The 22,788-nt window shown below is 42.2% G+C and overlaps 2 pseudogenes; both read right to left on the bottom strand.

Annotated features, from left to right (window-relative positions):
• The window catches only part of LOC122448409, a 41,064-nt pseudogene extending 36,746 nt beyond the window's left edge, over positions 1–4,318 (bottom strand).
• Positions 3,996–20,596, bottom strand: LOC122448410 (annotated as a pseudogene).
• Positions 20,597–22,788: the final 2,192 nt, after the last annotated feature.

Consider the following 22,788-nt stretch of genomic DNA (forward strand, 5'->3'; position numbering starts at 1 on the left):
TCAACCGAAATTCAGGATAGGATGAGGAGTGTACAGAGAGAGGAACTCAAAAGTCTTCAAATGTATTAGTGTGTGTTCTTTTTCTCAAGTGTCATAAAAGCAAATAATTTTTTTTAAAATTATTAAATTGTATATATATATATATATATATATATATATAAGATTTTTTTGCACATATTAAATATCACAATAAAAATAAATAATTTTCATCCAGTTCTCTTTCTGTGTTACTTACAACACAAGCCAGAAACCTGGGTGTAAGTCAAACCATTTTTGAATGTGATTAGCTCTGTCTCTCTTGAGCTTGAATCTATTAATCTGGCATCACTGCTATTTGAAGCAGAGATAACTAATTTGCCTAAGGGCTTCCCTGGTGGCTCAGATGGTAAAGAATCTGCCTGCAATGTGGGAGACCCATGTTTGATCCCTGGGTTGGGAAGATCCCCTAGAGAAGGGACCTGCAACCCACTCCAGTATTCTTGCCTCGAAAATTCCATGGACAGAGGAGCCTGGCAGGCTACAGTCTATGGGGTCGCAAAAGGATGGACATGGCTGAGTGACTAACACACACACACACACACAGAGGGTATGGCAAAGGCAGGATTAAAACCTAGACTTACTTGAGAGTCCACAGTGTCTTATCCATCCATTATCCTGCCTTGTGGCAGGATACCAAGGGAACATTAGGAGATGCTTAGCCACGCCTGCCATAGAATAATCACTGAATATAAAGGATAGATTTATTTCTTCTCCAATCATCCTCTTACCTCCTTTATCTTCCTAACTCCTCCTTAATCCTTAACTCTGAGATCAAATTACACTTCCTATGGAATGCCTTCCTAACTCCTTTGGCCTAGTATAGTCACCTTCAGATACTTGTCCTCACAGCATGCTGTACATTTCCTACATCCCTCCTCTATGAGACTGTGACCTCCAAGGGGTGGAGGCCTGTCTTTCCCACCGTTGCAGCATACATGGCACACTCTTGCCCACTCTGATTCCTACCTGCTCCCATTCCTCAGTGAAAGTGATGGGTCACCAACAGATCTCTCTTGTATCCCAACAAACAACCTACCAACAGGGCTGCCAATAAAGACCAGCCCTGGCCCACGGAGTCTGGGATGCCCCACTCCGTGGAAAGGACCCAGTGCTCAGGTGGAAACCAAAGGGACTTCGGACACCTAAGACTCCAGTCCCTGGGGCCAGAAATTGGTCACAAAAGATTGCCCTCTGCCCCCATTTTTTAAAATCAGATCCACTACCCTGGTTCACATTTGAGATGGAAGCTACCAGTATGCCAGGCCCAGGTGTGAGGGGGTCACTTAGGAAACAGACCAAGGTGTCCTGCAGGACAGGGTCAGGGTGGAAGGGGGAGAGGCAGACACAACCAAGGCCATGAGAACACCCCCAGATGCTCAGAAGAAGTCTGAGTCCTTGACTCTTCTCCTCGGCAGCGTGGAGCACTTTCAGAACTTTCACCCATGATCTTTCTGGCCTCCACAAGGCACTGTCATTCTCTGGGTCCTTACTGTCCAGCACAGGGCATGACCAAAGGTTGACATCCAGGAAATGGGAGGCCCAACTAGCCCCCATAAATCCTTTAGGTCTGATTCAGGCACCTCTTTGAGAAGTCTTTCTTCCCTGACTCATGCTTTCATTTTCTCTGTGCCCCTTACTATGAGTTGTCCTTACAACTGTGGTGCTGTCTGTATTGTGGGTTCTTTCAAGAAGCTGAATGAAAGGAAGCTTGCAGGTTGACTTTCCTCAGAGAAGATTACCAGATCCAGCTTTCCTCTGCTTGGAATTCTCTTCTTTCATCTGATGGGCTTATTTCAACACTAAGGGGTTACTAGATGTTACATACCCTCACTTACTGAGCTCGAGGGTTACCTCCTCCAGAAAGTCTTTGACCTTCCCTCCTCAGGTATTCCTCCTCTCCATGGCCACTGCACCAAGGTGGACCTCTTAGCCCCTAGACCAAGATGGTCCCTGGGCCACAGGAACCAGACTTGACTCATTTCACTGTGGCCATCTCCTGGCAGTGCTGGGCTCAGGAGACACCTGTAGAAGATATCACCTTTAAGGTAAGAGATCCACCTCTGAAGTGGACAGCTACTGGTTGGGATTCCAGCTCTGCTACTTGAGGACTTAGGCCAGTTCCTGTTAGTTTGGTGGTCAGTAAAACAGCCAGCTGAGGTCCAGAAATGAGGCTCTGAACTAATTGTGGTTGAGTTGCCAGGGGAGTCATTATGCCCTTAACCCCAGGGGAGGGGCAGGGCAGAACAGGCCCTGTGATAGCTGATATTTAGAAGTCCAGGTACCTGGGCTTGGTGGTGGGCAGAGGGGAACTTACAGTGGGGTTCATCCTTCTCTGTCCCAGTCTAATGTCCTCCACCTGCAAGTCACCTAGAAAACAGAGCCTGGAACATGAACTAAGTATCAATGTTTTATTTGGGTGACAAAAACCCAGGGCATTGAGGATGAGAAAAGGGACACAAGGTAAGGAATAATGGGAGGTAATGCAAGGTGACAGCACACTGAGTCTGCTTCATGACAAGCCTGGAAGAGGCACAGAAGCTGTGTACACTGGCTGCCTAGGAGGTCTCCCCACTGGGAGAAATGGTCTCCCTGCTGGGAGAAATCTTGCACCAGTTCAGGGAAGGGAGTGAAGAAGAGGTTATTTATCTGCTTGGATTTTCCCCAACTCCCAATCATCAAACACTACACCTGGAGCATTTACTCTCCCACACTCTTGGGTTGCTAGTGGCTGCTTCAGATGTCAGATCCCATGTCCTGTGGAGAGCATTTCATCCAAGTTTGGAAATTATGGGAGGAGACAAACTGGATATATGGGTAGTGAGTGCCAGAGTGTATCTGATATTGTACATAAGACGTGTTCAAAACAGTCTGATACTGTTTTCCTCATTTATCAGAAGAGGAAACTTGGCATAATAGTCAAAAACCTTTCCCAAGTTCACATGGCTAGTAAGTGGTAAATTCAGGATTTGAACATAATCTGGCTCTGGAAGTCTGAAAGAGATGGGAATACCAGACCACCTGACCTGCCTCTTGAGAAACCTGTATGCAGGTCAGGAAGCAACAGTTAGAACTGGACATGGAACAACAGACTCATTCCAAATAGGAAAAGGAGTATGTCAAGGCTGTATATTGTCACCCTGCTTATCTAACTTATATACAGAGTATATCATGAGAAACACTGGGCTGGAAGAACAACAAGCTGGAATCAAGATTGCTGGGAGAAATAACAATAACCTCGGATATGCAGATGACACCACCCTTATGGCAGAAAATGAAGAGGAACTAAAGAGCCTCTTGATGAAAGTGAAAGAGGAGAGTGAAAAAGTTGGCTTAAAGCTCAACGTTCAGAAAACTAAGATCATGGCATCTGGTCCCATCACTTCATGGGAAATAGATGGGGAAACAGTGGAAACAGTGTCAGACTTTATTTTTCTGGGCTCCAAAATCACTGCAGATGGTGACTGAAGCCATGAAATTAAAAGACACTTACTCCTTGGAAGGAAAGTTCTGACCAACCTAGACAGCATATTAAAAAGCAGAGATGTTACTTTGCCAACAAAGGTCCATCTAGTCAAGGCTATGGTTTTTCCAGTGGTCATGCATGGATGTGAGAGTTGGACTGTGAAGAAAGCTGAGCACCGAAAAATTGATGCTTTTGAACTGTGGTATTGGAGAAGACTCTTGAGAGTCCCTTGGGCTGCAAGGAGATCCAACCAGTTCATCCTAAAGGATATCAGCCCTAGGTGTTGATTGGAAGGACTGATGCTGAAGCTGAAAGTCAAATACTTTAGCCACCTCATGCGAAGAGTTGACTCATTGGAAAAGACCCTGATGCTGGGAGGGATTGGGGGCAGGAGGAGAAGGGGACAACAGAGGATGAAATGGCTGGATGGCGTCACCGACTCAATGGACATGGGTTTGAGTAAGCTCCGGGAGTTGGTGATGGACAGGGAGGCCTGGCATGCTGCTTTATTCATGGGGTCGCAAAGAGTCGGACATGACTGAGTGACTGAACTGAACTGAACTGGCTCTGGAAGCTGTCAAAGACCAAGATAAGGAACTTGGATTTTGTGTAACAGGCAAAGTAGAGTCGCTAAAGGGTTTCAAGCTGGGAGTGACATAAGATAAAGAGCTTTTGAATAAAGCTCCCATTCTTTACTTTGCTCCATCTTCCCATGTGGCTGAACTTGGCACAAGTAGGTGGCCCCAGAGATGTGAGGACATCCAACAGTTTCTGAGGAGCCCTGACTGGGTCCAGCGCGCATATGGGCTTCACCATTGCCTCATAATCTTAGTGTCTTCATCAAAGCCTACACCCACCAAAGAGACTAGCTGGTCAGAGGCAGGCAGGATCTGGGTGGAGAAGCCAAAATGAGGGGAAGAGCAGATTGACCTAAAGGCCAGGAGTAGGAGGAGGACCAGCCATACACCCATTGTCAGCTGGTGGGTCTGGAGATGTTGGCATCTGCATATGAGTCCTTTGCCTGAGATGGTCAGATCTCATGAACTGTCAGCAGCATTGGTCATATTTTTGTGGTCGATGTTTGGTGTGTATCCGAGGGTGTATGTCTTCCAAGTTCATCATCAGAACAGAAGAAGGACCATGTACAGGCTTCCCATGTGCATTTATAGGGCCGTTCATCTGGGGAATGACAAGGGAGAGAAGGAATTTAGAGGAACAGGCTAGCAGGTAGGAAGAAAGGGGTCTGACTTGATAAAGCAGAGCCATCAATGTTGACGAATCAGAAGGAAACGTGTAGGAAAGCAGTGAGGAGATGGCATAACTAGCAGTCTCCATCATCTCAGCACAGGCATACCAGACTGTGGGAAAGGAGGTCAGTGGGGCCAACAGAGTTTGATCCCAACCTTTAAGGATGACAGGCTAATTCCAAACCATTACAAACCAGGGGTCCCCCAGAAATCTAAAACCCAGAGGTTTCTCCACCCACCCTACATGTCTAATACCTCATTTACCTGTGTGTTTGCACTGGTGACTCATGAGGTGGGAGTGCTTAGGGTAAGCCTTCTCACAGTTCTCATAGTCGCAGCGGTAAAGCCTTGAAACTGGGGATCTCCTCCTGGGAGCCTTTTCCTGGGCCCCAGAGTATTGCTGCTCTGCTCTTTGTGGAGCAGGTATGGGCTGCTTAAGTAGGAAGGGGTCTTCCTGGGAAACTGGCTGGTTCACAAAGGAGCCCTGGGATTCCAAAACCAGCAATAATGGAGATCCACCAGGGGGCATCCCAAAGTTGTGGGACTCTCTAGGAAGCAACATCTGAGCCAAAGAAGGGAGCATTTCTTGGGTCTCAGGGGAAGGCACGGTTGGATTTGTCAGGTGAGTGTAATCTCCTCAGTTCTGTCTCATCTCAATAAAAATTTGAAGCGACGGACATTAAAGCCCTCAGTGTGTCACAGCTCTTGGACAGACCGTGTTATAGCTCTCGGGTCTCGAACAGACTGTGTTATAGCTCTTAGACAGATCAGTGTTACAGCTCCATGTTACAGCTCAGTTTTATTTAGAAAGTAGCAGGAAAATACATCCTTGAGGCGTGAGGGACCCAAAGACGTGAAGAGAAGAGAGAGCCCTGCCCCTTTGGCTCCTTTTTTTAATGTTTTTCTCCTCCCCCTGGGCCTGCCCTATGCAAACTGGGCTAGCCACGAGTGCTGTTTGTTCTACCTAGGTCCTCACTCCAGTCCTTGGACTTTCCTTTGACCTTCCTTTGTTCTATTTTTAGGACGTTTCCCTTCCTTCTCTTTTAGCCACTGCCATTTTGGACTCCGGTTTCCTATTCTAACTACCTGACAGATTTAATAACGTTTTAGGTGATAAAGGGTCTCTGTTAGAAGATACTGTTGAGAGGCCAGGATAAGACATTGTTCACATTCTAATGTAGGACATCATTGGGATTCCACTGGGAGGTGAGGCTGGTGGCATCCTTAGATTCCCACCAAAGGTCAAGGCCATCCCCGGAATATTGGGTTCTCCTAAGGGCATCATCAGGGGTCCCTTGAAAAATCATCATTCCTGGCTGCAAGAAGACATTCCTTGAGTGAAAATCATCTGGGAAGGGGTGAAAGTCAGCTGGGGGCAGTAGCTCACACGGTGGTCAGGCCATACTGAACTGTGGCCCCATTTCACTGGAATTCTGCCTGGGTGCCTCAGCAGAAGCCAAGGGGATCCTCTGCAGCTCTGTGCACTGAGGGATGTGTTGAATGCCTAATGGACTATGGTTCCAAGAGGTGTGCATTTCACTGCTTCCAGGAGATGAAGACATGGTCAAGTTGGACACTGACTTCTCAGCATTCTTGGAGAAAGAAAGTCAGGAGAGATTCACCATAGCTTAAACCACACTTCCTCATGTCCCCATTTCCAGACCCCACCTTAATCCAAGCCCTCATTATCTCTTGCCTGAATCACCCCACCTTCAGGCCATTCTCCAGTTTGGGTTTGCAAAAATGCAAGTCTGAGAGACTTCCCGGCAATCCAGTAGATAAGACTCCTAGCTTCTACTGCACGGAGCTTGGGTTCTATCTGTCTTCAGGAAACTAAGATTCCACATGCCATGCAGTGTGGCAAATAAATAAATAAAATGCCAGTTTGGCTGATAGAAGCATGGCGGGAGCCTAGAAGTGACTCGTGCCACTCTACCTGCTCAGCATGCTTTTAGTTTTATTTCCTAATGTTAGGTAGTTAGAATAGGAAACAGGAGTCCAGAATAGCAGTGCGTAGAAGACAAGGAAAGGAAAAGCCCATGAAAATAGAACAAAAGAAGTTCAAAGGAAGGTCCGAGGAGTGGAGTGAGGACCTCAGGTAGAACAAACAGCACTCGTGGCTAGCCCAATTTACATAGGGCAGGCCCAGGTGAGAGGAAAAAAACATACAAAAAGAGGAGCCAAATGGCCTGGGCTCTCTCTTCTCTTTACATCTTTGGGTCAGCATGCCCTCACACCTCAAGGATGTATTTTCCTGCTATTTTCTAAATAAAACTGAGCTGTAACACGGAGCTGTAACACTGATCTGTTTAAGAGCTATAACACAGTCTGCTTGAGACCCAAGAGCTATTAACACTGTCTGTCCAAGAGCTGTGACATGCCGAGGGCTTTAATGTCTGTCGCTTCAAATTTCTGTTGAGACAAGAGAACTGAGGAGATTACACTAGCCTGACAATAAAAAGTACAAAGAGCAAATTAAATAGTCCACAACCTGTACTTTCAGCTAAGACTCTGAGAAAACTCTCAAATTCCAGATTATGTTTAAGTGTGAGGGTGAAAGATCATCCCAAACTAGCAGAACAGGTTCAGAAAACCATAAAGGTAAGAAGAATGGAGGATTCAGAAAGGTCTTGGCTTTGGCAAAACTTAGAAACTATTCACAAATATTTTCCTAGAGAAGAGGCTCTCAGGACTTCCCTGGTGGTTCAGTGGTTAAGAATCCGCCTGCCAATGCAGGGGACACGGGTTGGATCCCTGGTCCAGGAAGATCCCATATGCTGCAGAGCAGGTAAGCCTGTGCACCACAACTACTGAGCCCCCTCTCCTAAAGCCCGTGCTCCAGCAGGAGAAGTCATTGCAAGGAGGAGCCCACTCACCACAACCAGAGAAAGACTGTGTGCTGCAACAAAGACCCACCACAACCAAAAATAAATTTAATAATTTTAGAGGTACTAATTTGGGGGAGGGGAGAGGCTCTCGTTTGAGTAGGAATGCAATGGTTAAGTCTGAGATCAAGCACTGGAGGAAGTAAAGAAAAGGGGAAGACTTTTAAGAGCACTGTTTAAAAATGTCAGGGATTGTCTTGGAAGTCAAGGGCAGTATTCCTTGACTGACTGATATTAAGGGAAAAGAGAAGAGATTGGTGGTAGGGCTTCTTGAAACAGGACAGGATCCAAGAATCATATTTTTTAAAGATGTCAATTACAGTTCCAATAGACATAGCTCTTGAGCTGAGAAACTGGGAACACAACCCCAATATCTCTCCAGAAAAGACCAATCCATTCAAAATGAAAACCAAAACATGATTAAAATACAGTATCCACAAAAGATACTAAAACACCAAAACAGAAATGGAAGAGTGTAACTTCTCAAAAGAGAAAGAAAATTCACCAGAAAAGTGCTGTTGAAAATCAAGGAAAAATTAACAACATTCAAGCACAAATTAAAAAAAAAAAAGGAAAACAAAACAAGAAAGTCAGTAATTGCAGCTTTTACCAATTACAGGAACACCACAGGGCAGACAGAGGAATTCAAAGAAGTTATGTCCAGACAATAGGCTATGAGTAATAATAGAGGGGAGGGAGGCGAGGAGACAATGATAAGGGAAACTATAGGGGCTTCCCTGGTGCTAACAATGTTTCAAAGGTCTTTATTCTGTAATAACCATTAAGCTGTGCGCTTACATTCACTTTTCTGTTTGAGTGCTATTTATCACAATAAAAAGGTTTTAACACAATATTGTGAGAATCTGGATTTTCAGCATAAGTGAAATTATAAAAATCATAAAAATAATGCTATATTGAAATAGGAAATGTTTTATACAAGCACAAATCCCTCATGCTCAGATTTTTGCCTTCAATTCCATTCCTTATTGAAAGGAAGAGTTAGGAGAATTTCCTCACTTCAAGTCTGGAACAAGGAATGAACAAGTGAACCTGGTGCTTCTTATTGTGCCAGAAAATAAGGGAACTTCCCAAGATAATTAGGACTGTGTCAAATGGACACAGCTGAAGTGACACCAGGGAAGATAGTTGACTAGGAAGCACCAGGAATTCACGTCCCTGATGGCAGAATTTGCCTGATGTAATTACTTGGGAACAATGGAGTCTATTAAATGCTTGTGACTTCAAGGGGAGTTGGGAAAGGTATACTGAAGTTAATTACAGTCAGTTTGAGCTCTTAGGTAGCTAGTAGCTATCCCCAAACATCCGGGTCCCATACCAGGAAGCTGTGCACACATTTCTGGAGCAGCCTGCCTCAGCTTGTGGGAGTCAGAGTGGGCAAGGAAAACCTTGGGTTCCAAATCATGGGTAATCTGTGTTCTAATCACTAATTGCTGCTTCTGATCATGTGCAGACAGCGGTGGGAAGCCATTGTTGCAACTCCCACTGCAATCGTCACAAACCTCTCCCCCTCCAAATGACAGAACCTACAGGGTATTTCAAAGGACTGGCACCTCTCTCTCTCTCTCTCTCTCTCTGGCCATGTTGCATGGCTTGTGGGATCTTAGTTCCCAGACCAGAGATGGAAACTGTGCCCCCTGCAGTGGAGGCACAGTCTTAACCAGTGGGCTGCCAGGGAAGTCCCTGGCATCTGTTGTTTTTTCCCTTCATTTTTCTCTTTTTCACCTTTTGGGAACCATACATTTAAGAACTAGTATACTCAGAAGCTTCTTAAGTGGCTCAGTGGGTAAAGAATCTGCCTGGAATGCAGGAGACACAGGAGACAAGGGTTCAATCCCTGGGTCGGGAAGATACCCTAGAGGAGGAAATGGCAACCCGCTCCAGTATTCTTGCCTGGAGAATCCCATGGACAGAGGAGCCTGGTCTGCTACAGCTCTTGGGGTCGCAAAAAGTCAGACACGACTGAAGCGGCTGAGTACACACACACACACACACACACACACACACACACACACACACACACACATACTCAAAAGCAACAACATATATAGAAAACTTAGAAAGTCACCATACATATGTAAGAAAAGATCCAGACTCATAAAATATCTGGGAAACCTTAAGCTTACCTCTCGGGCTGATGCTGTCACAGAGACAACATACACCAACTTAAATAAACTGTAAATAAAATCAGGAAACCCTGAGGAAGAAGAAGAATTTGATTTCCAGAGTTCCTACATCATAAGATTCAAATGTCCTGCTTTCAACAACAACAACAAAAAAAAACTCATGAGTCATAAAAGGACAGGAATGTTATGACCCATTCAAAGGGGAAAAAAATAAATAAATGTCTAAGAAAGGCCAGATGGTGAACTTCCTACACCAAAATAGCTTTCTGTCTTAAAGATGCTCAAAGAGCTAAAAGAAGATGTGAACAAAGTCATAAAACTAATGTATGAACAAAATGGCAATTCTGATAAAGAGACAGAAAACCTAAAAATAAACTAAAAAGAAATTTTGGAGCTTAAAAATATAGTTAAAATAAAACTGACTAGAGGGATTCAAAAGCAGATTTGAGTAGGCAGAAGAATCAGCCACTTTGAAGATAGGACAATTGAAATTGTCAAGTTAAGTAACAAGAAAAAAATATTGAAGAAAACTGAAATGAAGGCCTAAATGACCTGTGGGACAACATCAAGCAGATCAACATATGCATTGTAGGAATCCCAGAAGAGAGAAAGGAGCAGAGAGACCGCTTGAAAAAATAATGGGTGAAAACATCTCAAATGTGATGAAAGACATGCATATAGCCCTCCAAAGAGCTCAGTGAACTTCAAGTAAGATAAAAGCAATCAAGGAAATCCATACTGAGATACATTATAATTAAACTGTCTAAAGACAAAGAGAATCTTGAGAGCAGTAAGAAAGTAAATCATCACATATAAGGGATCCCAGATAAGATTCTTAACAGATTTCTCATTAGAAACCTTGGATGCCAAAAGGCAGTGGGTTGATATATTCAAAACGCTGAAAGAAACTGTCTAACCACAAGTCTCATAACTGGCAAAACTGTCCTTCAAACATGAAGGAGATATTAAGTCATTCCCAGATAAATGCTAGAAGAGTTTATTACCATTAGAGCATCTTTCATTCTAATGAGGTGGTGACTCTTGGTGACTTGGATAGGGGCTGGTCACCAAAAAGACCAAGTCATCATTAGAAGCTTGGACTTTTGGGCCCTATCCCTCATTCTCCAGAGACAAGAGAGGGTCTACAAAATGAATTAATAATTGATGATTATAAATAATTATGATAATAATTGATGATATCTACATGATCAAGTCTCATAAAAATCCCCAAAGTACAGAGCTCAGAGAGCTTCTGGGTTGTTGAACATATGGAGGTGCTAGGAGAGAGGGAGGGAATGGAAGCTCTATGCCCCTACCTAAGAGAGGGAATGGAAGCTCTATGCCCCTCTTCCATACCTCACCCTCTATGTAGCTCTTTATCTGGCTGTTCAATTGTATCTTTAAGGTATCATTTTGTAATAAATCAGCAATAGTAAATAAACTTTTCCTGGGTTCTGTGAGCTGCTCTAGAAAATTATCAGACCTCAGGAGGAGGTCATAGAAACTGGTCCCAATTTACAGACAGTTGGTCAGAAGCCAAGGTGACAACCTGGATTTGTGATTGGTGTCTGAATCAGGGGGTAAGGACTTCCCTGGTTGTCCCATGGCTAAGATTCAATGCTCCCAATGCAGAGGACCTGGGCTCCATCCCTGGTGAGGAAACTAGATGCCACATGCTGCAACTGAGAGTTCCCATGCCACAAATCAAGGTCCCACTAGAGGACCTTGCTGTAACTAGAGGATCTTGTATGCCTCAACTAAAAATCCTGCATGTCACAACTAAGACCCAGCACAGCCAACCAACATAAAAATAACGGGGCTTCCCTTGTGGCTCAGTGGTGAAAAAAAAAAAAAAAAAAAACCCCACCTGCCAATGCAGGAGACATGGGATTGATCTCTGGGCTGAGAAGATCCCACATGCCATGGAGTAACTAAGCCTGTGCACCACAACTACTGAGCCTGTGTTCAAGAGTCCAGGCGCTGCAACTGCTGAGGCCATGCGTCACCACTGCTGAAGCCTGAGCTCCATAGAGCCTGTGCTCCACAACAAGAGAGTCCACTCAATGAGAAGCCCTCAAACTGCAACTAGAGAAAAACCCACACAGCAACAAAGACCCAGCACAGTCAAAATTAAATAGCATAAATAAATAAAAATTTTTTTAATTTAAAAATAAATATTAAAGAAAAGAGGAAATAAATGGTAGGGGACAGTCTATGCGATTAAGCCCTTAACCTGAAGGACTGGGCACTAATTCCAGGCAGTTAGTTTCCTGCTGCAGAAAACCCACATATCTGATGTCATAAGTGTTGTGAGAGTGAGGATGAAGGAAGACAGTTTTCTTAGGTACCAATGCATAAAAAATGTGACCACTTTGTACTTTTGGACTCTTACTACATAAAGATGTAACTTTGTGACATTAATAACTGAATTGGAATGGGGACAGTACGGGATCAAGCTTTTATTTTAATCACATTAAAGTGGCAAAAATTCAAATTAGTATGGTATAATTTGGGGATGTCAAATTTAATCCCTACAGTGAACACAAAGAAAATAGTTAAATGATACATACAAAAGGAAATGAGAAGGGAATTAAAGTTTCACTACAAAAAACAAAACAAAACAATCAACTAAACACAAAAAAATATATAATACAGGAAACAAGGGCCAAGCTAAATGTATTCTGAAAACAAAGTCAAAATGACAGAAGTCCCTCCTTATCATTAATACTTTAAGTATAAACAGCTTAAACTCTCCAATCAAGACAGAGGTTGGAAGAATGGATTCAAATAAACATGGTATAATTATATGCTGTTTACAAGAGACTACTTTAGATCCAGAGATAAAAATAGGCTGAAAGTGAAAAGATGGGAAAAGATATTCCATGGAAATAGTAAACAAAAGAGTTGGCATGGCTATACTAGTGGCTATCAAATATAATAGACTTTAAATCAAAAAAGGTTGCAAGAGACAAAGGATATTATATATCAGTATATTAATAAAGATTCAACACAGCAAAAGGATGCATAATTATAAAGATTTACACCTAATGATAGGTCAAAGTATCTGAAACCAAAACTGACAGATTTGAAGGGACAAATAAACAGTTCTAAGTAACAATTGGAGATTTCAATATCTCACTCTAAATAATAAATAGAACAACCAGACAGAAGATGAGTAGGGAAACAGAAGTTGAACACATAGACCAACTAGATATAACAAACATATACAGAACATTCTACTCAACAACAAGATACACATTCTTCTCAAATGCACATGGTACATTCTTCTTCAGAATAGATCATATGTCAAGTCACAAATTAAGGCTCAAGAGATTTTAAAAGACAGAAATCAATAATGGCAAGACTGCTGGAAAATATTCAAATTTATGGAATTAAACAACATACTCTTAAACAACCAATAGGTCAAAAAAGGAATCACACGGGAAATGAGAAAATACTTAAGACAAACGAAAATGAAAACAACACTAAAAAACTTGCAAGGTTCAGCAAAAGCAATGCTAAGAGGGAATTTATAACTGTAAATGCTTATAATTTAAAAAGATCTCAAACCAACAACCTAGTTTTATGCCTTAAGGAACTAGAAAAAGGATAAAATTAACCCAAAGTTCAGTTCAGTTCAGTTCAGTTCAGTCGCTCAGTCGTGTCCGACTCTTTGCGACCCCAAGAATCACAGCACCCCAGGCCTCCCTGTACATCACCAACTCCTGGAGTTTACTCAAACTCATGTCCATTGAGTCAGTGATGCCACCCAGCCATCTCATCCTCTGTCATCCCCTTCTCCTCCTGCCCCCAATCCCTCCCAGCATCAGGGTCGTTTCCATGCATTACTACCAATTATACAGAAATTGTCCACTGGCTAAGAATCCACCATACAATGCAGGGGACCCGGGTTAAGTCCCTTGTTAGGGAATTATCTATACTCTGTAGGGCAACTAAGCCCATGTACTGCAACTACTGAGACCACGCTCCACAACTAGAGATCCTGTGTGATGCAACAAAGATCCCAAGTGCCACAACTAAGACCCAATGCAGCTAAAAAAAAAACAAACAAAAAAAAAAACTGAAAAAAGGGGATTACTTCTTAATCTATTCTATGAGCTAAGCATTGCCCTGATACCAAAGCTAGACAAAGATATCACAAGTAAAGAAAACTATAAACCAACATTTTTATGAATATAGGTACAAAAATTCTCAAAAAAAAAAAAAAAAAGCAAACCCTAGCAAAACAAATCCACCTGCATATTAAGCAGATTATACAAAATGACCAAGAGGAATTTATCCAGGAATGCAAGGCTGATTCAACATACAAAAAGCAATCAATGTAATATATTACATAAGTAAAATAAAGGTGAAAAAAACCACATCATCTCAACTGATGCAGAAAAAGCATTTGAAAAATCCAATACCCTTTCATGATTTACAAAAAAAAAGAAAAAGAAACTAAAAGAAACTAGGGATATAAAAAAATTCAACATGAAAAACCCACTGCTAACATCACAGTAAATGGTCAAAGACTGAATGCTTTCCCTCTAAGATTAGAAAAAAGACAAAGTTGCCTGCCTCCATCACGTCTATTCACATATCAATGGAAGTTCCAGCCAAAGCAATTAGGCAAGAAAAATAAATACAAGGCATCCAAACGGGAAAAGAAGTAAAACTATCTCTGTTCCCAGATGATACAACATTACATGTAGAAAATCCTAAAGATTATAGACATACAGACCTGTTAGAACCAATAAATAAGTTAAGCAAACAACCAGGATACAAATTCAGCACACAAAAATTCACTGTTTCTATATGCTGCAATGAATAACCTAACAATGAAAGTAGGAAAACAATATACAATAGCCTCAAAAATAATTACTTAGGGACTTCTTTGGTGCTTCAGTGGTTAGGAATATCTGCCTGCCAATGCAGGGAACACAGGTTTGATCCCTGGTCCAGGAAGGGATGTGCCACAAGGCAACTAAGCCCAGAAGTCACAACTATTGAAGCCTGAGTGCCCTGGAACTGGTCCTCTGCAACAAGAGAAGTCACTGCTATGAGAAGTCCACACACTGTAACTAGAGAAATATCCAGTGCAGCTAGAAATAAATAAAATTTCAAAAATAATTACTTAAAAATAACCAGAGTTCAACTTAATCACTGAAAACAAAATACTGCTGAAGGAAATTAAAGACATAGAAAAAGGGTGAAGAAATAATATAGCCAAAGCAATATACAGTTTTAATACAATCCCTGCCAAAATCTACTTTTTGCACAAATAGAAAAATCTGTCCTGAAATTTATACCAAGTCCCAAATATCCAAAAACAATCTTGAAGAGAAAGAACAAAATTGGAAAATTCACACTTCCTGACTCAAAACTCACTATAAAACTACAGAATCAAAACAGTATTTTTGGCATTAAGGATAGACCAACAGAAAGGAAGAAAACCAAGAAATAAATCCTTACATATATGGCCAAATGACTGTCAAAAGATGACAAGACCATCCAATAGGGGAAAGGACAATCTCTTCAATAAATGGTGCTGGTATAATTGGATATCCACATGGAAAGAAATGAAGTTGGACCCTTACCTAACACCATGTACACAGGTTTCCCTGGTGGTGGACGCAGTGGATAAAAACCCACCTGCCAAGACAGGGGACTTGGGTTTGACCTCTGGTCTGGGAAGAGTCCACATGCCTCAGAGCAACTAAGCCCATGTACCACAACTACGGAGCCCGCAGTCTGGAGCCCACAAGCCACAATTACTGAAGCTTGTACGCTCCAGGGTCCCCAAGCCACAACTACTGAGCCCCTGTGCTGCAACTACGGAAGTCAGTAGGCCTAGAGCCTGTGCTCCACTACCAGAGACGTGATCGCAGCTGGAGAGTAGCCCCTGCTCTCTGCAACTAGAGGAAGCCCACATGCAGCAGTGAAGGCCCCACACAGTCAAAAATAAACAAATGATATAAATAAGTAAATACAGCAGTGTGTACATGTTGATCTCAGGCAAGGGTTTAAAAAATTTAAAAAAAAATACAAAATTAACTCAAAATGGATAAAAAATCTAAATGTAAGAGCCAAACTATAAAACTCTTGGGGAAAAAAAAACAAAAGTTTCATGATATTGGATTGGCAATAATTTCTAAGAGATGATACTGAAGGCATAGGTAACAAAAGAAAATATAGACAAAATTGACCATCAAAGTTTAAAACTTTTCTGCATCAAAAGACACTATCAAAAGAGCCTAAAGGCAACCCATTCAAAAGCAAGAACCGGAATAAATACTTGTACACACATATTCAAGCAGCATTATCACAATAGCCAAAATGTGGAAGCAAGCCAAGTGTCCATCAACAGATAAACAAAACATGATATATGCATACAGTAGAATATCATTCAGTCCTAAAATGGAAGGAAATTCTGACACCGGCTTCAACATTAAGACATTAAGCCAAGTGAAATAAGCCAGTCAAAAAAATGATATATGATTCTATTCATGAGATACTAAAGGAAGTCAAATTCAAGAAGACAGAAAGTAGTAATGTGAATGTGTCTAATCCCACTGAACTATGTAAACATCACTATGTATAATGATATTTTTATGTTATACAGATTTTACCATAATTTTTTAAATGTTTAAAAAGTGGCACAGAAGGGGTTCCCACTGGCCAAATTTGTAACAGTTTGAGAATCAAAAAGAACAATTGTTGATTTTAATAGATTAAATTTATGAAAATTCATGAACCAAAAGTGACAATGGGTCAGCTATTATCCCAGCTCTGAACATTGCGAACTGAAGTGAAAAATTAAGCACATGTTCTATCTGATAGGAAACTATTATTTCAAATTCACCAAAAAATTCGTTGTTTAAGAAAATTCCTACTTTACAGAAGAGTACAAACTAATACATACAGAAGGAGTGGTGGAAATAGAAAACCAAGGTACAACTTCTAAGAGACTTTTGATTAGGGAAAAATTAGTATTTGTTTAAATGAAAGTGAATGATTAGTGGGGAGGGGGACATTTGGATGAATCCAAGGTAAAATTACAAACTACTTTCTGACAATAAAGCTGAAATATAAGTTCAAACAGATCAATGAGGCTTTTCTCTCCCCTAATTCAAGGGCCACACCTAATGTCACCAAAGGTGGGAGCCAGATGTATCTTCGGATAGTACCTTTGAGACATCCTTTCCCTAAATCAAGGATCCAATTAGCTTTAAGATCTTTAGAGAGAATCAGTATATAATAATTTAGATCAGGCTAAATCATAATGAGGAAGGTGAAAGAGGAGAGCGAAAAATTTGGCTTAAAACTCAACATTCAGAAAACTAAGATCATGGTATCTGGTCCCATCACTTCATGGCAAATAGATGGGGAAACAATGGAAACAGTGACAGCCTTTATTTTCTTAGGCTCCAAAATGACTGCAGATGGTGACTTCACCCATGAAATTAAAAGACGCTTGTTCCTTGGAAGAAAAGTTATGACAAACCTAGACAGCTTATTAAAAAGCAGAGACATTACTTTGCTGACAAAGGTGTGTCTAGTCAAAGTCATATTTTTTCCGGTAGTCATGTATGGATGTGAGTGTTGGACTATAAAGAAAACTGAGCGCTGAAGAATTAAAGCTTTTGAACTGTGGTGTTGGAGAAGACTCTCAAAAGTCCCTTGGACTGCAAGGAGATCCAACCAGTCCATCCTAAAGGAAATCAGTCCTGAATATTCATTGGAAGGACTGAGGTTGAAGCTGAAAATACAATACTTTGGCCACCTGATGGGAAGAACTGACGCATTTGAAAAGACCCTGATTCTGGGAAAGATTGAGGGCAGGAGGAGAAGGGGGCAACAGAGGATGAGATGGTTGGATGGCATCACCAACTTAATGGACATCGTTTGAGTAAACTCTGGGAGTTGGTGATCGACAGGTTGGCCGGGTGTGCTGCAGCCCATGGGGTCACAAAAAGTCAGACATGACTGAGCAACTGAACTGAACTGAACTGAAATAATACCAGAAGAAAGCAACCCAATAAGTCCACAAGGAGGAATAGTCTACAAGGCAAAAGTTAATATGAAGAATGAAAGATCAGTCAGGGAAAAAGAAAACTCTAATTTCAAAGAGACTTAAATTGAATTTTGGTTTGGACACACTAACTGGAAAGGGCATTTTAGGAGCAACTAGATAATTTGAATAAGAATTACATCTAAGTAAACAACAAGGTGCTACCATATAGCACAGGGAACTATATACAATATCCTGTGATAAACCATAATGGAAAAGAATACAAAAAAGAATATATATACATATGTGTGTGTGTGTGATTAAATCACGTTGCTGTACAACAGAAATTAACATGACATTGTAAATCAACTGTACTTCAAAACAATTTTTTAATAAATTATGAAAGAATTACATCTAAGATGATATTTAGAAATTATCATTCATTAACTCTGAAGATGTTTTAATGTGTTTTGACTATGGAAGAAAAGAAATTGTCATCTTATCTGTTTTATCAAAACTCCATCCATTTTATTCACCACTTACACTCAGTAACTAACATAAAGTAGGCACATAACAGGCACCAGAGGTCTACCTACCGGATAGGTATTTCTGGGGTACACAGCCCCTTTTCCCTCCCTGTTCCTTTCCTGATTCTTCACAGGCAAACTACTTTGGGGAGGTCTACAACACTTTACCACTATCTCAATTGACTATTCCTCCAAGTTTGGTCAGGCTCCCATTTTTCCACAGAAACAGCTTTCATAAAGGCCACTGAAGATCTCCATGTTATCAAGTCCAAACACGGTCAGAGTCCTCCCATGCTTGACCTTTCACGAGTATCTGAGACTACTGGCCATTGTTCTCTTTCTTTTTAAAAACTTTTATTGGAGTATAATTGATTTACAATGTTGTATTATTTTCTGCTGTATAGCAAAGTGAATCTGTTATACGTATACATATACATATACCCATTCTTTTTTTTAGATTCTTTTCCCATAAAAAGAATAATGGCCATTGTTTCCTTAAATGGTTCCTTCCCCTTGGCTTCTGGAACAAATGGACACACTGGCCAGGTTTTTCTTCTTCCCTTCACTCTGGCCTCCCTCCTCAGTCCCCTTTTTCATTATGCTACTCTCTGGGCAACCTTTCTCATGTTAATAAACCCACTTCCATTTACAGTCAATTATTCTTAAATCAATAGCTCCAGGGCAGACCTGTGCTTAATCTTCCAGTTGCTTAACGCTCAGTCTATTTGGATAGCCCAAAGGCACTTAGTTTTTGGACTAAGTCCAAAATCTAGGATCTGCTTTATCCACTCACCCACCCCGCAATCTTCCCCCAGGAGAAAAAAACTATTATTCCCGTTCCTTCTCATCCTCTGCTCCCAGAAAATGTCGCCAATTCAAGTTAATTACCAATTCTTGTGGTGTCTACCTCCAAAACGTCTCCAAGATCTATTCCATCTTCTCCACTCTCACCTTTCTAGTTCGGACACCACTTTGACTGGATTATCACCATAGCTTTCTAATTATTGCCTTGAATTCTGCCCATGCCCACCAGGACATAAATCACGTGTCATTTATTCAGTTAATAGTCTCAGCATTGGGTGCTGGGGTTAAAGAGATTCCAGGTAACTTTGATAGAGACTTTTGAGTACTCAGGGAAGAAGACAAAATTATAAAGTCAGTGGGAAGCAGATAGGGAGGGAGGAAAAAATTACTGATTGGCAGGCCTTTGACAAACACTAGAAGTACAATGATAAGTTTACCATTATATATTTTACCATTTATTAATAAATACTTTTTAAAAAAACAAATTCAATTGTGATTTATCATACTTAAACTCTTCAATGGCTTTCCCCTGCTCTTGAAACAACCAACTCAAGCCCAGCAGGCCTTAGGTGGTTCTGGAATCCCTGCCTCCCCTCCCCTTGACCACTCTCCCATCACTCTCTTGGCCTTGGTCTCTTCCTGCATCTTTACTACCTCCAAGGTGGAGGCATTCTGTCTCTGGTCTCAGGACCTGCCAACCTTTCACCTAACCATTTTTCTCTGGTCCTGGAATGAATATTCAGCTGTCTTCTCCACATCCTAAATCAGATCAAACACTCTACTCTTTGTTCCTGTGGCCCCTGTATTTTTTTCTTTACAGTTATTTCTACACTTCCAATCACTCAGCTGCTGCTGCTGCTCAGTCGTTTCAGTCGTGTCCGACTCTGCGACCCCATAGACGGCAGCCCACCAGACTCCTCTGTCCCTGGGATTCTCTAGGCAAGAATACTGGAGTGGGTTGCCATTGCCTGCCTTCTTCAGCTGCTACTGCTACTGCTGCTAAGTCACTTCAGTCGTGTCCGACTCTGTGTGACCCCATCCAGCTACTTATTAGTAAAATGATCGATGAAATATCTGATGGTAAACTCACTGTCCTATTCCTAGGGTCTGCCAAAGGTCTGCCAATTAGTAAATTTTTCCTCTCTGTCTGCTTCTGCCAACTTTCTCTGTCTTCTTTCCAGAGTACTCAAAAAAGTCTCTATCAGAAGTTACCTGAAATCTCTTTACTCCCAGCACCCAACGCTGACTGCTAACAAAACAAACGACACATGATTAATGTTCCCTTCCTCGCATCCCTTCCCTTCCCAAACTATTCCCTGGACCCCTAATCCTCCAGATTTCTGCTTTCCTCGACTTCCCCAACCTCCATGCTCTCAGCCCCCATGCAGTGTCCTGGGGTGACGCCCTACTCACCTCTGTGAACTGGTGTGAAGCCACATGCCACTGGTTCAGGCCCTCGGCCCCCTGCTCCATTTGAACTTGGGATGGGTTGCACATTGACACTGCGCTAGGGTCCAGACCCACACCCGGGCAAAGCTGAGACTCACTGTGCGTCGCAGGTCTGGTCTACCACGCCACAATCAGCTGCCCAGCTTCTGCTTCTCACCGCTGCAGGGGGTGGGGGGGAGGTGAGTGGAGCGGAGCCAAGGGCCGCACCCATCGACCCACCCAGCACACACTGCCCCACCCTGCCGCCCTTCCGCCCTTCCGCCTGGCGCTGATCCTGCCCTAAGGCAGCTGGATCACTAACAGGGGACCTCAAGACTTTCATTACTTGTGCCTCAGTCTTTGCCATCGACCTACCCCACCCACCTTTCTGAGCATTTCTCTTTGGCCTAAGTGAGGGTGGGGACCCCGAGGTTTCAGACTTCGGTCAGGCCATGTTGACTTTATGGAGGGACGAGGAAAGGAGGCTGGAGAGAACAGCAGGTCAGGATGTAGGGCGTCTGCAGACAGGAGCGCTTCTAGCACCACCCCACCAGCTCGGGGTTCTTGCCGTGAGCTGGATCTCCTCCACTATAGGCCAGGTACCGATGTCCCAGCTGAAGACTGGGAGCTCTGGGAAACAAAAGTCTTTTTTTCTATGGTACTTCGGGACTTCCCACTGTGTGTTGGGCGCTGTCTTTTGGAACTAGGGTTACAATGACAAATGAGACAGAACCAAGTCCTTGCGCTCAGGGAATTTTCATCCTAAATTGGCAGACCGGAAAAGAATATAATAAAATCAGTAGTCAACATAATTTTAGATGGGGACGAGCACTGTGGAGAAAACAAAACAGGACAAGTCAGCTATTCTGTTTCAGACACTAGGTTCTCAGGTGAGCTGAGAACCTAGTGCCTGAAAGGAACCAGACATAGGAAGATTGGAGGAAGATGGAAGAAGAAAGACCTTGGTAGGCCAGTTGGGCAAGGGTGGGCCAGTGGACCTCAGTGATGTGAATAAAGGGGGAGGATGGAATGACATGACAGCAGAGATGGGCAGGGAGTTGGAGACTGTGGAAAGTAGTTTGGATTTTATTCTAAGGGTGATGGGAAACCACTGAAGGGTTTTTAAGCAAGAAATTGGTATGATCTAAGTTTTTAAAATAATTATCAGATGGGGACCTACTGTATAGCACAGGGAACTATATCTAGTGTCTTGTAATAACTTATCATGGGAAGGAATCTGAATCACTTTGCTGTACGCTTGAGACTAACACAACATTGTAAAGTAACTGTACCTTGATAAAAATAAAATAATCCTTCCATTCCTTTGAGGCTTATGGACACCAGTTTGAAAGCTAAAGAAGGTCTCCAAGAAAGAAGTCACTGTTCAGTGGCCAGGGGGAGGGTGGTGGTGATGGTCATTAAAGAGTATTTTAGAATTTAAAAAGATGGGACTTGGTAGTAGATTTGAATGGTAAGGGACTGGGAAGAAAAGAGGAATTAAAGGTAACCCTTAGATTACTGGGGAAGCAACCAAGTGATGACTGCACCATTTGGTAATACTGAAAGATAGGAATTTGAGAAGATATAGAAGCTGCTGAGACAAGAATTCCACTTTAGACATGTTGACTTGGAGGTGACTTTCCTGGTAACTCAGAGGTAAACAACCCACCTGCCAATGCAGGAGATGTGGGTTCAATCCCTGGGTCGGGAAGATCCCCTGAAGAAGAATATGGCAACCCACTCCAGTATTCTTGCCTGGGAAATCCCATGGACTGAGGAGCCTGGTGGGCTACAGCCCATGAGGCTGCAAAAGTGTCAGACATGACTTAGCAACTAAAATAAATAACAAACAAATTAAATATGCTCAGAGAGAGATCAGGGGTGTAAATGTAAATTTAAGTGTTGTCAGCATAGAGATGGTGGTTTTAAGGTCATAAGAATGGATGATTTCGACTAGGGAGATAACAGGATAGAACCCAAGTTCCCCCTACATTTAAAATCAGGTATAATAGTGAGGTCATCCAAAGACACTGAGAAATAACCACCAGATAGAGGAAAAGTCAGGAAATTATATTTCAAGAAGCCAAGAGAGGGAATTCGCTGGCAGTCCATTTGTTAGGTCTCTGGGCTTCCACTGAAGGGGGCCCAGATTCCACAAGCCATGGGGTGGGACGGAAAAAAAAATGGATGTAAAAGAGGAAATGTTAAACTACATCAAATTTTGCTAAGAACCAGGT

This window comes from Cervus canadensis, chromosome 10, assembly GCF_019320065.1.
Source record: "Cervus canadensis isolate Bull #8, Minnesota chromosome 10, ASM1932006v1, whole genome shotgun sequence".
NCBI lineage: Eukaryota > Metazoa > Chordata > Mammalia > Artiodactyla > Cervidae > Cervus > Cervus canadensis.